This window comes from Tupaia chinensis, unplaced genomic scaffold, assembly GCF_000334495.1.
Source record: "Tupaia chinensis unplaced genomic scaffold, TupChi_1.0 Scaffold000215_1, whole genome shotgun sequence".
Lineage (NCBI taxonomy): Eukaryota > Metazoa > Chordata > Mammalia > Scandentia > Tupaiidae > Tupaia > Tupaia belangeri.
This window is the reverse complement of record NW_006159690.1, coordinates 103001-115642: the sequence shown is the minus strand read 5'-3', so window position 1 is coordinate 115642 and position 12642 is coordinate 103001. Positions and strand designations below refer to the sequence as shown.

The window sequence follows — 12642 nt, the reverse complement described above, 5'->3', positions numbered from 1 at the left end:
TGCCCTATAGCAAAATCTATTAAAAAAAAAAAAAAAAGGGAAGAGAAGAGAGGTAATGTCTTTTTTTCTTTTTTAAATATACCAAAGCTGAATTCCCATACGAACATGTCTTTAACATAGTTATTCACAGGAGAGGGAGATAACATGTATCCCTGATGTTTTTGAGAGTCTTAGGATTTGGCTTAGAACTGAAGCATTCTTCACCTATATCAACATTGTGTCTTCTCTTGACTTTTGTAGGCCCTGCTGGGAGTCCACATTTGTTCAGTGGTGTTGCTATGGGAAAACATATTTGACATTTCAGAGAATAGGTTCACACAGGATACTTTTCGCTAATACTCCAAATAGTAATTTTGGTATAGTAGCAATTTTCTTCTCACTGAAGGGCCGTATCCTTAACATCTCTTTTTGCATTCTTAAAATGTTTAGCATAAGACGCAGAGGGGAATTAGAAAACGGATTTTGGTTTTCTTTTCTGAAAACAGAAAACAATGTAATTAGTGGGAAATTTACCCTTCATCTTGATCTTCAAAATCTTCCACCCTTTTATTCCATTAAGATTGCCTTTTTTTTTTTTTAAAGAAAGAAAGGGGGAGCATACTTAGCTAGACTACTAAATTCTCTTTAATGACTGAAGCTAATAAGAAATGGCTCTGGTATTTCATCCAGCCTCTCAAATAAATGGCCCTGTTGTTTTGATCTCATAAGTGTAAGGGAAGCTTTATATTCAGGGATGGGTATCTCTGTCTCAAGCACCTGAGAGACTGCATTATATATTTAAAACCATTTTACAATGTTCCTTTCCAGTTTGTGAGACCATTGATGCTTTGATGTGGTTAAGTAATTTAGTACAATCATGTAACAGATTAAATTAGATTTCAGCTTCTTGAAAGTTTTGAAGAGTTACCCATGAAATGAGTGCATCCATAATCTTGCAGCACTGGGAAGATTTTCCATTTTTCTGATTTTATTTTTCCATAGCAAAGAGCTAGTAGAGAGGGCATCAGACTCCTTTTCTTTAATCTTGAGTAGAAGCAAGTAAGAAATTGCCGAAATTTGTCCTGCAGTGTTTATACTTGAGTATGAGAAAAATAAATGAATATGGAGAAAAAAGGAGGCAGAGATTTTCTTAGAGTGGAAGATGCTGTTTCATGTTCCATAAAATAAAGGTTTTGCAGTGGTGGCAGGTGGGGGACAAGAACAAAGACTTTGAAAGGGATTTATAAATAGGCAGGTCTGAGTTCTAATCTTGATTCTATGTTTTTTGTTTGTTTGTTTGTTTTTAATGCTATGTGACTTTGTGCCCTTGAGCTTGTTTCTTACTCTGCAAAATAGAAATCTCAGTATTAAAGATGAACTGTCACCATGGGATTAAATGAGATTATATAGATAAAATGCCCGTCAGATCCAATACCTAATAATGTTTATTCATTTTCTTCTGATTCCGTTTGTCAGTTAAGAAGTCTGGACTGGATGTTTATTTTGAAACATATGCTATATTGAGTGCTGGACACCGTGTTGAATGAGACATTTCAGTATTCATTCGGCTGTTGTGTGGAGAAAGAGGTAGAGGGAAATAAGAGGATAACTGTTGGACAGACATAAAAGACTCAGGATGTCAAGAAGCAGAGATGAGAGTTTTCCAGAAAGAGGACATGTGATTGGCAAAGGTGTAGAGTATTACTTATCAGGGGTAAGTGATAGAGGAGAAAAAGTTAAAGTAGCACAGAACTCTGAAAATTATATTGGGGGCTGATATATTATATAAAGACCTTCTAAACTTCTTTAGACTTGCCACATGTTCTTACTTCTCAACTTTCAAAGATTTTAATGCTGATAAAGGAGAGGAATGTGTAACAATAGCTATTATTTTATTTCTAGTAAAAAATGTGAGTTTATTTTTATGTTTTAATATAGAACTATGCCCAATGACCTCAGAACAACTCCATAATTATATAACGCTACTCTTTGTTACTTATGTTTTGTTCACTTCCTCTGATAATTTGTTCTTCTGGTCTTCCTTTCCGGTTCTCTTTTGACCATTTGGCTAATTTCAAAATTCAACTTTAATTTATTTCTTGGATTTTCAGCTGTACCTCTTTATTTTATCTTTTTAATAGGTTATTGCAGGGATTATAATGTACATTTTAAATTATAATATTATTAATAATATTTTGCTACTTGATGTAAAATGTAAAAAAAGTGCAACTGGGTAGATACATCCCGCCCACTACTCCATTAGGTGGTTGTCATACATATTTTGTAAACCCCAAAGGAATGGTATTATAATTTTTGCTATAAATAGTCATATATAAAGACTATTTTATAGTCTTTATTCATTCTTGAAAATCTGAATTTTCATGTTATTGCCAACCTTCAATCTAAATCACTTTTTTGAGCATTTCTTTTTTTTTTCTTCGCAATAGGGCGCGTGCGCTCGCCAGACAGACAGAGAGAGACATAGAGACAGAAAGCGAGAAATCACCCCCCGGGGGTATGGTCACACCGCAATCCCTTCTCCTCCATTCTCCTCTCAGGATCTTGGGCACGCACGCACACGCGCCCGGCGTGAGTTCTAAGCCACCGGGTCCGGGACGCGAACCGCAGTCGACTACGTGGGAGTCCAGCGACATAGCTATTACGCTAACTGCTGGTTCCCTGAGCATTTCTTAAAGTGACTCATTCTTTTATTTATTTATTTTTTAATCAAAAAATGTCTTTATTTTGCTATCATTCTTGAAGGATAACCTTTTTCTCTAGTTTCTTTCAAGATTGTTTCACTGGGGCCAGCAGGTGGCATAGTGGTTAAGGTGATGGACTCCTACATAGCTGACTGTGGTTTGAGTGCTGGATCTGGTGGCTTGAAATTCATGCCAGGTGTGTGTGTGTGTGTGTGTGTGTGTGTGTGTGCGTGCCCAAAATCCTGACAGGAAAATAGAGGAGAGGGATGATTTCTCATTTTCTGTCTCTCTGTCTCTTTGGCGAGCACATGTACCCTATAGCAAAAATCTCAAGAAAAAAAAAAAAAAGAAAAAGATGGTCTAATTTTTGGTTGTTAGTAGTTTAACTATGATATGCTTACATGAGATTTTCTTTTATTTATTCTGCTTTGAGTTCATTGCAAGCCTTGAATCTGTAAATTTATATTTTTGGGGAAATTTCAGTCATTTTTTTTAAAAAATATTTTTTCTAGTTCTCTTTTTTCCTCTTGCAACTGTCATCACATGCATATGAGATAATCTGATATTGTCCTATAGGTTTTAAGGTTTAATTTTATTTTTCCGTCTTCTTCTCTTCCTTTGATTGGAGTTTTCTTTTTATCTGTTCTAGATATCTGGCTCTATTGTACTTTCTACCCTACTATTAAATATATATTATGAATTTAAAATTATATTCTTAGTTGCAGGATTTAAAAATAATTCCATTAATTTTCTGAGATTTCTATTCATTTATTTATTTATTTATTTATTTATTTATTTATTTATTTAGGAGAGGTTTATGCTATATGGTGTGTGCGCTTACCATAATGACAGAGAGAGACAGAAAGACAGAAAGCGAGAAATCACCCTCTCCCTCCCACCCCAGGGGGGGATGGCCATGTCACAATCCCTTTTCCTCCATTCTCCCCTTGGGATTTTCGGTGTGCACACACATGCGCCCGGTGTGAGTTTAAACCACCAGGTCTGGGACTCAAACTGTTGTTGACTACATGGGAGTCCAGCGATGTAGTCATTACGCCAAGTGCTGGTCCCTATTTTTTCATTTTTTATGAGCATAAAATTTTTCTTTTATATCATTGGGCACAATTATTTTATTATTATATTCTTAGATGAAGGATTGCTTTTTCTTATCTTTTCTTTTTCTTTCTGAGAGATACTTACTATAGGCTGTGTGTACTTGCCAGAGAGACAGAGAGGTAGAAAGTGAGAAATCACTCCCCAGTGAGGATAGCCATGCCACAATCTCTTTTCCTCCATTCTCCTCTTGGGATTTTGGGCATGCACACACATGTGCTTGGTGTGAGTTTCAAGCCTCTGGATCTGGGCTCAAACTGTGGTCAACTGTGTGAGAGTCCAGTGACATAACCATTATATGGTCCCCAAATTTCCTTCTTTAAAACATATTTCTATTAATTTTCTAAGATTTCTTTTTTTTCCCATTTATTATTTTTCTTCTTATATCATTGGACATGAATCAGAATAGCTGGTTAAAATACTTTCCTGTTAATTCCAACTTCTGTGTCACCTTGGGGTTGTTCTCTGTTGATTACCTTGTCTCTTGTGAATGGAATTTAATTTGCTATTTCTTCATCTGTCAAGTGATTGTGGGTTCCACTGTACCTGTTCTATTGTGCCAACTCTGGTTTCTATACATTCTTCAGAAGAGTTAATTTTGTTGTTCTAAGAGAATGTCAACTTCATGGGGCTCAGATGAAAAATGTGTCCCTTTGAAAGCTTTCAAATTTTAGTTCAGTTCTATTACTCTTAGTTTAGCCACTAATAATTTGTGCACTATTCAGAGATTTGAGTGGAATTTATATGCAAAACAAGGTTCCCCACATTGGTCTTTTCCTTTTCAAGACTTCTGCCCTCACTTTATACCAGTTCTGTTTACAATGAACTCTGTCCTCTAGTTAATTATGACAAAAAAAAGACTATGGGTTCTTTTTGGGGGAGAACAGGGGAAGGGAATTATCTATTAGAATTTTCTTACACAGTGGTTCCTACTGTGGCTTGCCCTCAGGGTTAAATCTATAACTAATGAGAAACTTACTGTGCAAAACCTTTCTTCTGTCTCTCCGAAAACTTTCTTTTTTTCACTTTTTTTCCACCAGTGACTTCAGGTGGTTATTTCTTCATTGCCTAGAGTGTACAGTTACCTGCACGACGGCTCCTTCAGTTGGCGCTTATTCAGTCGTATCAGAAGAAAAACCCGATTACGTAAAATTTCAAATGACTCCAATTCACGAGCCATATCAATTGCATTACCATACGCTAAAAAAACTCTAAATGTATATACATCTGCTTTATGAATAAAGTATGAGTGATTCATATTAGAACTACAAAGTAATGTACGTAAAAGCCTAGTGTTAGGCCATTAGATGATAAAATATGCACATAGTCATCGTGTACTATATAATGAACCAAACAATCAAGAATTAATGAAGAACAATGTTACTCTGAACTAATGGCAGATGATAATTACAAAGAAAGAATTTCAGAAATAAAACCATGAACAACCAAAGAAATGCTGGTGAAGTAACAATCACAAGTTTCCTTTGTAGCCCCACAAATTGTGGTATTCCAATTATGTTTGAGCTACAGTAGGAACTGTGCAATATAGGAAAGGAAAACATTTGAGGAAGTCAGCGTATTTTTTTTTTTTTTTTATAGAAAATGGAGTTTATAGCCTTAGGAGACTCTGGTAATGTAGTAATTTTTATTTGTGAAAATTATATTTAATGGCTAACATAACATGGAGGTTAAGGTTGTTGGATCTCACATGACTGACTGCATGGTTTGAATCCCAGACCTGGCAGCTTAAAAAACACACTGGACATGTTTGTGTATGTCCCAAATCTCAGGAGGAGCATGAAGAAGGGATTGTGGCATGGTCATCCCTTTGGGGGGATGATCTTTCTCATTTTCTCTCTTTCTCTTTCTCACACCTGCCCTATCGCAAAAATTTAAAAAAGATTCGGCAAAACAGGACAAAAACTGTCAAAGAAGAAAAACAGCACACAGAGGCTAGAGTCAACCGGATATTTAAATCTAGCCTCACCATGAAGCTTTGTGAAATTAAATTAAGTTCACTTTGCTTAGCCTCATTTTCTTTTTTTTTTTATTTGACACTAATAATTATACATATTTATGGGGTATAGTATAGTGATATTTTTCAGTACATGAATACAATGTGTAATGATTAAATCATGGTAATTAGCATATCCATCATCTCAAACATTTATCATTACTGTGTGTTGGGAACACTCAAAATCTTCTCTTTTAGTTATTCTGAAATATATAATATTGTTAATTATAGTTACTATAGAGCACTAGAATTTATTCCTCTTATCTAACTAATTTTGTGCCTGTTAACCAGCATCTCTTTATCCCCTTTCCCAGCCCTTCGTAATTCTACACTCTATTTCTATAAAGTCAAATTTTCTAGTTTCCACATATGAGAACATGTAATTTTTTTCTTTCTGTGCTTGGATTATTTCACTCAATATAATGTATTCCAGATTCATCCATGTTACCTCAAATGACTGAACTGTATTTTATTGCATGTATACGTGTGTATAAATATGATTTATTAAAATTTATTATTATATGATATTATAATAAGATATATTTTCTTCATCCATTCATTTGTGGGTGGGCACTTTAGTAGATTCCACTTCTTGGCTATAGGAATTAGTACTGTAATAAACATTGGAGTGCCTATTTCTCTATGATACACTTCTGCGTTCCTTTGGAAATATGCCTAGTAAGAAGATACTTAGCCTTATTTTCTTACTTGCAATGTGAAGATGATATGAAGAGAATTCATCTAAAAAATTATTCGTAAGGCCAAATGAGATAATGTATACAAGGCCTGGTACCCCTAGACTCTGTGAACACAGAGAACACTTTAGTCTTGCTCGCTTGCAGGAATTTCCCAAGTGTTGGGCACAGTTCGTGACATGTGGTGGGTACTCAATAAGTATTTGATAATCAAGCCAGTGAATAAATAGCAAAGTGCCTGAAACATAAAGTTCATAAAAAAATGAAAGTTCATTCCTTTTCCAACCAACCCAGGTTGCAGTAGAAGGGATGAGGTTTGGCAGGTGCTGGTAGGACTCACTTGACAGACCTAAGAACCTGGCTATCATTCAAAATTCAGGGCAGGAAGCAGCTGGCAATTGGCATCAAGCGAAGAAGACAAATCAAGACCTATGAGGCTGGCTCCAGGCAAAATTGTGATAAATGTTAATCATTATATTTTTCTAACACCTTGCATGGGTGTATTTTACCTTTCAAAACACTTTTTATATCTGATTTTGCTTCTTTCCTTCTTTCTTTCTTTTTTTTTTTTTGACAGATCTGAAAGAAAAGCTATTGGTAGTTCATGGATACTAATTGTGCAGTAGATGCTCTGTGTGTGTGTGTGTGTGTGTGTGTACGTGTGTACGTGTACAAGAAGATTTCAATAATTTTATTGAAAATGGAATTAAAATACAAGTTTATTTTGGTATAAACCCCCTGAAATCCAAGCATAGTTTTTTAATAATTCTCTTTTCCTTGAACTGTTTGAAGTTAATAGAGAGATAAATAATTTGTTTAATTTGTCCTATAACCTTATGAAATATGCACAGTATTGAAGTCAGAGTATCTAAAGTTGTTGTGGGTGTAATAAACTTGAGAAACTCACTTTATTTTTATGACAATCAATTTTTTTTTTCCTTTTCTGAGCCCTATTTCTCACTACTATCTTTAAAATCTTGGAAAAGATGCTTGACTGCTCTGTGCTTCTGTTTTCTTATGTGTGAATGTAGGTTGTAGTATATTTCACAGACTTGTTAATTCCCAAACACATATTTATTCAGTGTTTAATGTACAGCAGGCTATGTTCTAGGAGCTGGGGGCAATTTAGTGAACAAAAACTGTTGTGGTTGAAAGGAATGCATACATACAAAACACTTAATTCAGTCATAAAAAAGAACAATCAATAAGAGGTATTACTTCAAAAATGAACAAATAGTATTTTATTTTTTAAGAATTATTTAATTTTATTTATTATAATTATCATTATTGTTTTTCAATTTGACCAGAAAGAGACAGAGTGGGAAAGTGAGAAAGCAAGCCACCAGATCTGGGTCTTAAACCACAGTTGGCCATGTAGTAGTCCAGCACTTTAGCCACCATGCCACCTGCTGGCTCCAAACTAAGTCTATTACCTAAGTCACCCTAGTTTTCAATATATGTCAAGGCAACTATTATAATTCAGAAAAACGATTTTCTTTTCATATATCCTGACTTTTAAGACCACTGACTTGCTAACAGTTAAAAAGAGTAAGCTTTGAGTTGACAAAAGAGCTTTTTATTGTAATTTGTTCCCTCTTTCCTGAAATGATCTTTTGTATTTAGTCTTCTTCTAAAAATTTCTTTAAAATTATTTATTTTATTTGTTATTATTATTAAGTTTGCTGTAGTACATGTGTACTCACTAGAGAGAGACAGAGAGCAAGAGAGAGAGGAAAAGTGAGAAAACAAACTACCAGGCCCTGTAGTTGAAAAACACTTCATCATGTGGGCATCCAGCATCTTCACCACCATGCCACCTGCCGGCTCCCCTTCTTAGTCTTAATGGTAGAAGATTGTAAGAGAATATGATTTATAGGATGAAGTGATTTATAGGAGAATGGAAAAATATACTAATTCATGGTCTATTATATCAAACACATAGTAAATATTCAATAACTGATTATTTATAATGATTTCTTATAGGAATTCCTAAAAAAAAATAAAAGAAGCTTAAGAAGAGGAAATGATTTGTCAGTGGTAGGATCCTACAAGAAGCTATATTGTAGGAGGAGATTATTAAGTGGTGAAAGAAATCCATGAAACATAGACTGTAAAGGCCAATTATCTAGATAAAAACAAAGTGTTCTTGGGAATGATCATCCTTCCTCATCTGAGAATCCAATGGCTTGACCAGGAGTGTACTGGAGAGATAGCAATTTCACAAACTTAGTGACCTCACTCAGCAAATTTATGTACCCTCCAATTTCTTCAGACATTCTTGAAAAGAAGAATTAAATTTAATAGATTGGGCTTCTGGTTCATAAACATAAAAGTTTATGAACAATTTAATACACAAATACAGAAAGAAGCATTTGATTTTTTTTGTACAATAATGGAAGTCTAGAGGTCTAATCTAGAATGCAGTGATGCTGAGTTTTAGTCTATTTCTAGTATACACTGCTGATTTTCTACATGGGGTAAGAAATCACCTTTGTGATTTATGCATTTTACTGAAATGCCTTCAAATTGTCCCAATGCCTCTCTCTTAGACCAAAGAGCTATAGTTGGCCTATATACTATAGTATATAATTCGGTAGGCCTGGAGTTGTAGAAAGTTTCTCATAGTCGTTCATTGTCAGCTTAGCACACACAAGCTAGATTTGAGCAGGAAGTTGAGTATAATAAGTATAAGAAGTCTCTGTATAGTTGGAAACTGAAATTTGGCTCCAAAATTGGGCAAACTTTAGAAACCAGTAGGTTGAAAAAGGTCATAGACATATCGGCGGAAGATTAATATTAAAGACTTTGTTGACCTTCATGGATCTACCTCAGCTTGGTATCTGGGAAGGTGGGGTACATTTACTAGTCCAGACATGACAGAGGCACGGTATCAATCATGCTTTTTAAAGATGATCCATTTAGCTATTCATCACCATCTCTAAGAACCAGGTTGAATTTGTGTGATCCCCATGATACTTCTTTCTTTTTATGGTTTCTTCAAGATGAAATGAACATGTTTGCATGTAAGAACTTTGCTATCACCAATCCTTGTGTTTTTTGAAAACAAACTAGAAGGGAACACTCAACTCAAATTTCAACAGCTGTGAAAAACAGTCATATGAACACCTATGAATAATGCTTTATACATGAAGGTCTCTCACGGGAATTTCAGCAAAATCCTTTTATTCTTGCAGGACAATGCGAGTGTCTAGTGCAGACTGGTCTTGAGTGATCTGATCGAATTAGCCATTGAATGCAGAGTGGATGGGATGACCGTTTTGCAGGATAAAGCAGTGGTTCCTAAATCAGTTCTGCATCAGAATTACCATTAAACTCATTAAAATACAGGTGCCAGACCCCATGCCAGAATTTATGTCTCGTTGTAGTTTGAATTGTCTCCATATTTGGTTCTGAAGCACAAAAATGTTTAGAAACTACTGAGATAGTTCATTGAAGTGATTGCTCTCTGGTTGGATATTTTAAAGCCTAGTCTCTAGCCTACTTGCATCTGAATCTTGGGGCGGAAGGTAACAGTGGTTGGTGTTTATTAAATACAGATTCTTAGGATTCACTCTAATGTGGTGGAAGCTGCATGTCTAAAAATACCTCAGGTAATTCTTCTTCTTTCTCTCTCTTTTATTAAAAATCAAGGTAGAATGTATGCATGCTCATGCTACAGTGTAAGAGTCAGACAGAAGCACCACCCACAGACTTTAGTCAGGCCCTTTTTACGGTCCTCCAGCCTGGCAGATTTGGGGCACTCTCAGGCACATCTGGCATGTTTCACACAGACTGGGCCACAGAGTGAAACCACAGTTGCCTCATAGAATTTGGCTTCTTTGGCTCTAGCTGCCATCTTGCGTCCCCGCGTGTGTGCGCCTAATCTCAGCTGGTCTGCCTGAGACCTCCTGAGCGCCAACCCTAGTCCCCCGCGCGGCCCCTTTTCCGCTCCGACAAGGTGAAAGAAACTATCATGAACCAGGAAAAACTCGCCAAGCTGCAGGCACAAGTACGCATTGGTGGGAAAGGAACTGCTCGCAGAAAGAAGGGGTTCATAGAACAGCTACAGCAGATGATAAGAAACTTCAGTTCTCCTTAAAGAAGTTAGGGGTAAACAATATCTCTGGTATTGAATTGGTGAATATGTTTACAAACCAGGGAACAGTGATGCACTTTAACAACCCTAAAGTGCAGGCATCTCTGGCAGTGAAGACTTTCACCATTACAGGCTGGGCTGAGACAAAGCAGCTGATGGAAATGTTCCCTAGCATCTTAAACCAGCTTGAGGCAGGCATTCTGACTAGTTTAAGGAGACTGGCTGAAGCTCTGCCCAAACAACCTGTGGATGGAAAAGCACCACTTGCTACTGGAGAGGAGGAGGATGATGAAGTTCCAGATCTCGTGGAGAATTTTCATGAGGCTTCCAAGAATGAGGCAAATTGAATTGAGTTAACTTCTGAAAAGGATAAACTTGACGAAGTTACTGGGAGCTGCTATTTTATATTATGACTGCTTTTTAAAATTCTGTTTTGTTTATGGATCTGATAAAATCTAGATCTCTAATATTTTTAAGCCTAAGCCCCTTGGACACTGCAGCTCTTTTCAGTTTTTGCTTATACACAGTTCATTCTTTGCAGCTAATTAAGCTGAAGAAGCCTGGGAATAAAGTTTGGAACAAAGGTTAATAAAGTTCTTTGCCTATTAAAAAAAAAAAAAAGAATTTGGCTTCTTTGGTGTAGCACATAACCTCTACCCCACGATGCTGGGTCCTAGCTCAGGCAATTCTTATATCAAAAGTGCTTGAGGGACCAGCAGATGGTGTAAAGGTTATGCTGCTGGACTCACACATAGTCGACTGTGGTTCAAGTCCTGGACCTGGTGTCTTAAAACTCACATCGGGAGGAGAAAGGATTGTGGCGTGGCCATCTCCCCATTGGGGGAGGGGTGGTACAGGGGTAATGTCTCATTTTCTGTCTCTCTGTGTGTCTGGCGAGTGCATGTGCCCTATAGAAGAAATATCAAAATAAAAAAAAAAAGAAAAGAAAAAGAAAAAAAAAGAAAAGAAAAAGAAAGAAAGAAAAGTTTGATAATTACTGTGTGTATCCTCTTATGAATGAACCATGGGTGGAGAAGATGTGAATTAGTTAAACCGAATCCCAATGATCAATGGGATGCATAATGTGTCAGCTAAGAAAACAAGAAAGAGAGCTATAGTGGAGACCTACTGAGCCCACAGCAAGGTGCTTGCCAGGTTATCAGCATAATCTTTTTCTTGATAAACCATGGTGTGAAGTAGGTATTAGGATACTCACCATAGAGGGCTTTGTTTAAGGTCTTGGAGTTGGAAAAACTGGAAACAACATATAAACTGGGTCTCGTTCACACCAAAGCTCCATGACTACCTACCCTATACCATGTGTCTGCAAACCTGGCCACAAACTGGTGATGGTCTGTGGCCTGTTGGGGGTTGAGCCACTGACTAGTGCCCAGGTTACCAGGCCTTGCAGTGGGGAGTGGGGTGAGCAGCAGGTGAGTGAGGGAGGCTTTGTCTGTGTTTGCAGCTGCTCCCCCTCACTCACATTGCCCCCGGTGTTCTGCCTCCTGTTGGATCAGTGGCAGTACTGGATTCTCACAGGCGCATGAATATTGTGTGATTGCTTCACTGTATGTTACAATGTGGCAGTGGGAGAAATGGGGTGCGTGGCAGATGTGGCACACTTGGGTCACCCCAGGACCAATCCTCCCTGCTCCCCCTATAGCCCATCTGTGGAGGTATTGTCTTCCACAAAGAGGCAGTCCACAGTGCTGGGAAGGTTTGGGACCATTGCCCTATACCAACTCTGCAATAACTTACACAGAAATGAACTATGCAGATCAGGAGAATCCAACTCTAATCTTCACTCTGATAGTGCCTAGGTTTATGCAATCAGTTATGCCTCTGTTTCCTTACTCTTTATAGTGTAAGTATTATGTAAAGAATGCTTTATTTCCTACTGTGGTTTTTCCTTTAGATGTATAATAAAAGACATTGGACTATAGAAAGAGTAGCCTTGGGAATTGAGCTTGGCATCTGAGGGTCATAATGTTCTATTCTCTTCTAAGTAACTGTCAGAAGCCAATTTTTAAATGTTTAAAGAAG

The 12642-nt window shown here is 36.9% G+C and overlaps 1 pseudogene; it reads left to right on the top strand.

Moving 5' to 3' along the window:
* Positions 1–10349: 10349 nt before the first annotated feature.
* On the top strand, positions 10350–10973 carry LOC102475475 (transcription factor BTF3 pseudogene; annotated as a pseudogene).
* The last annotated feature ends 1669 nt before the right edge of the window (positions 10974–12642 follow it).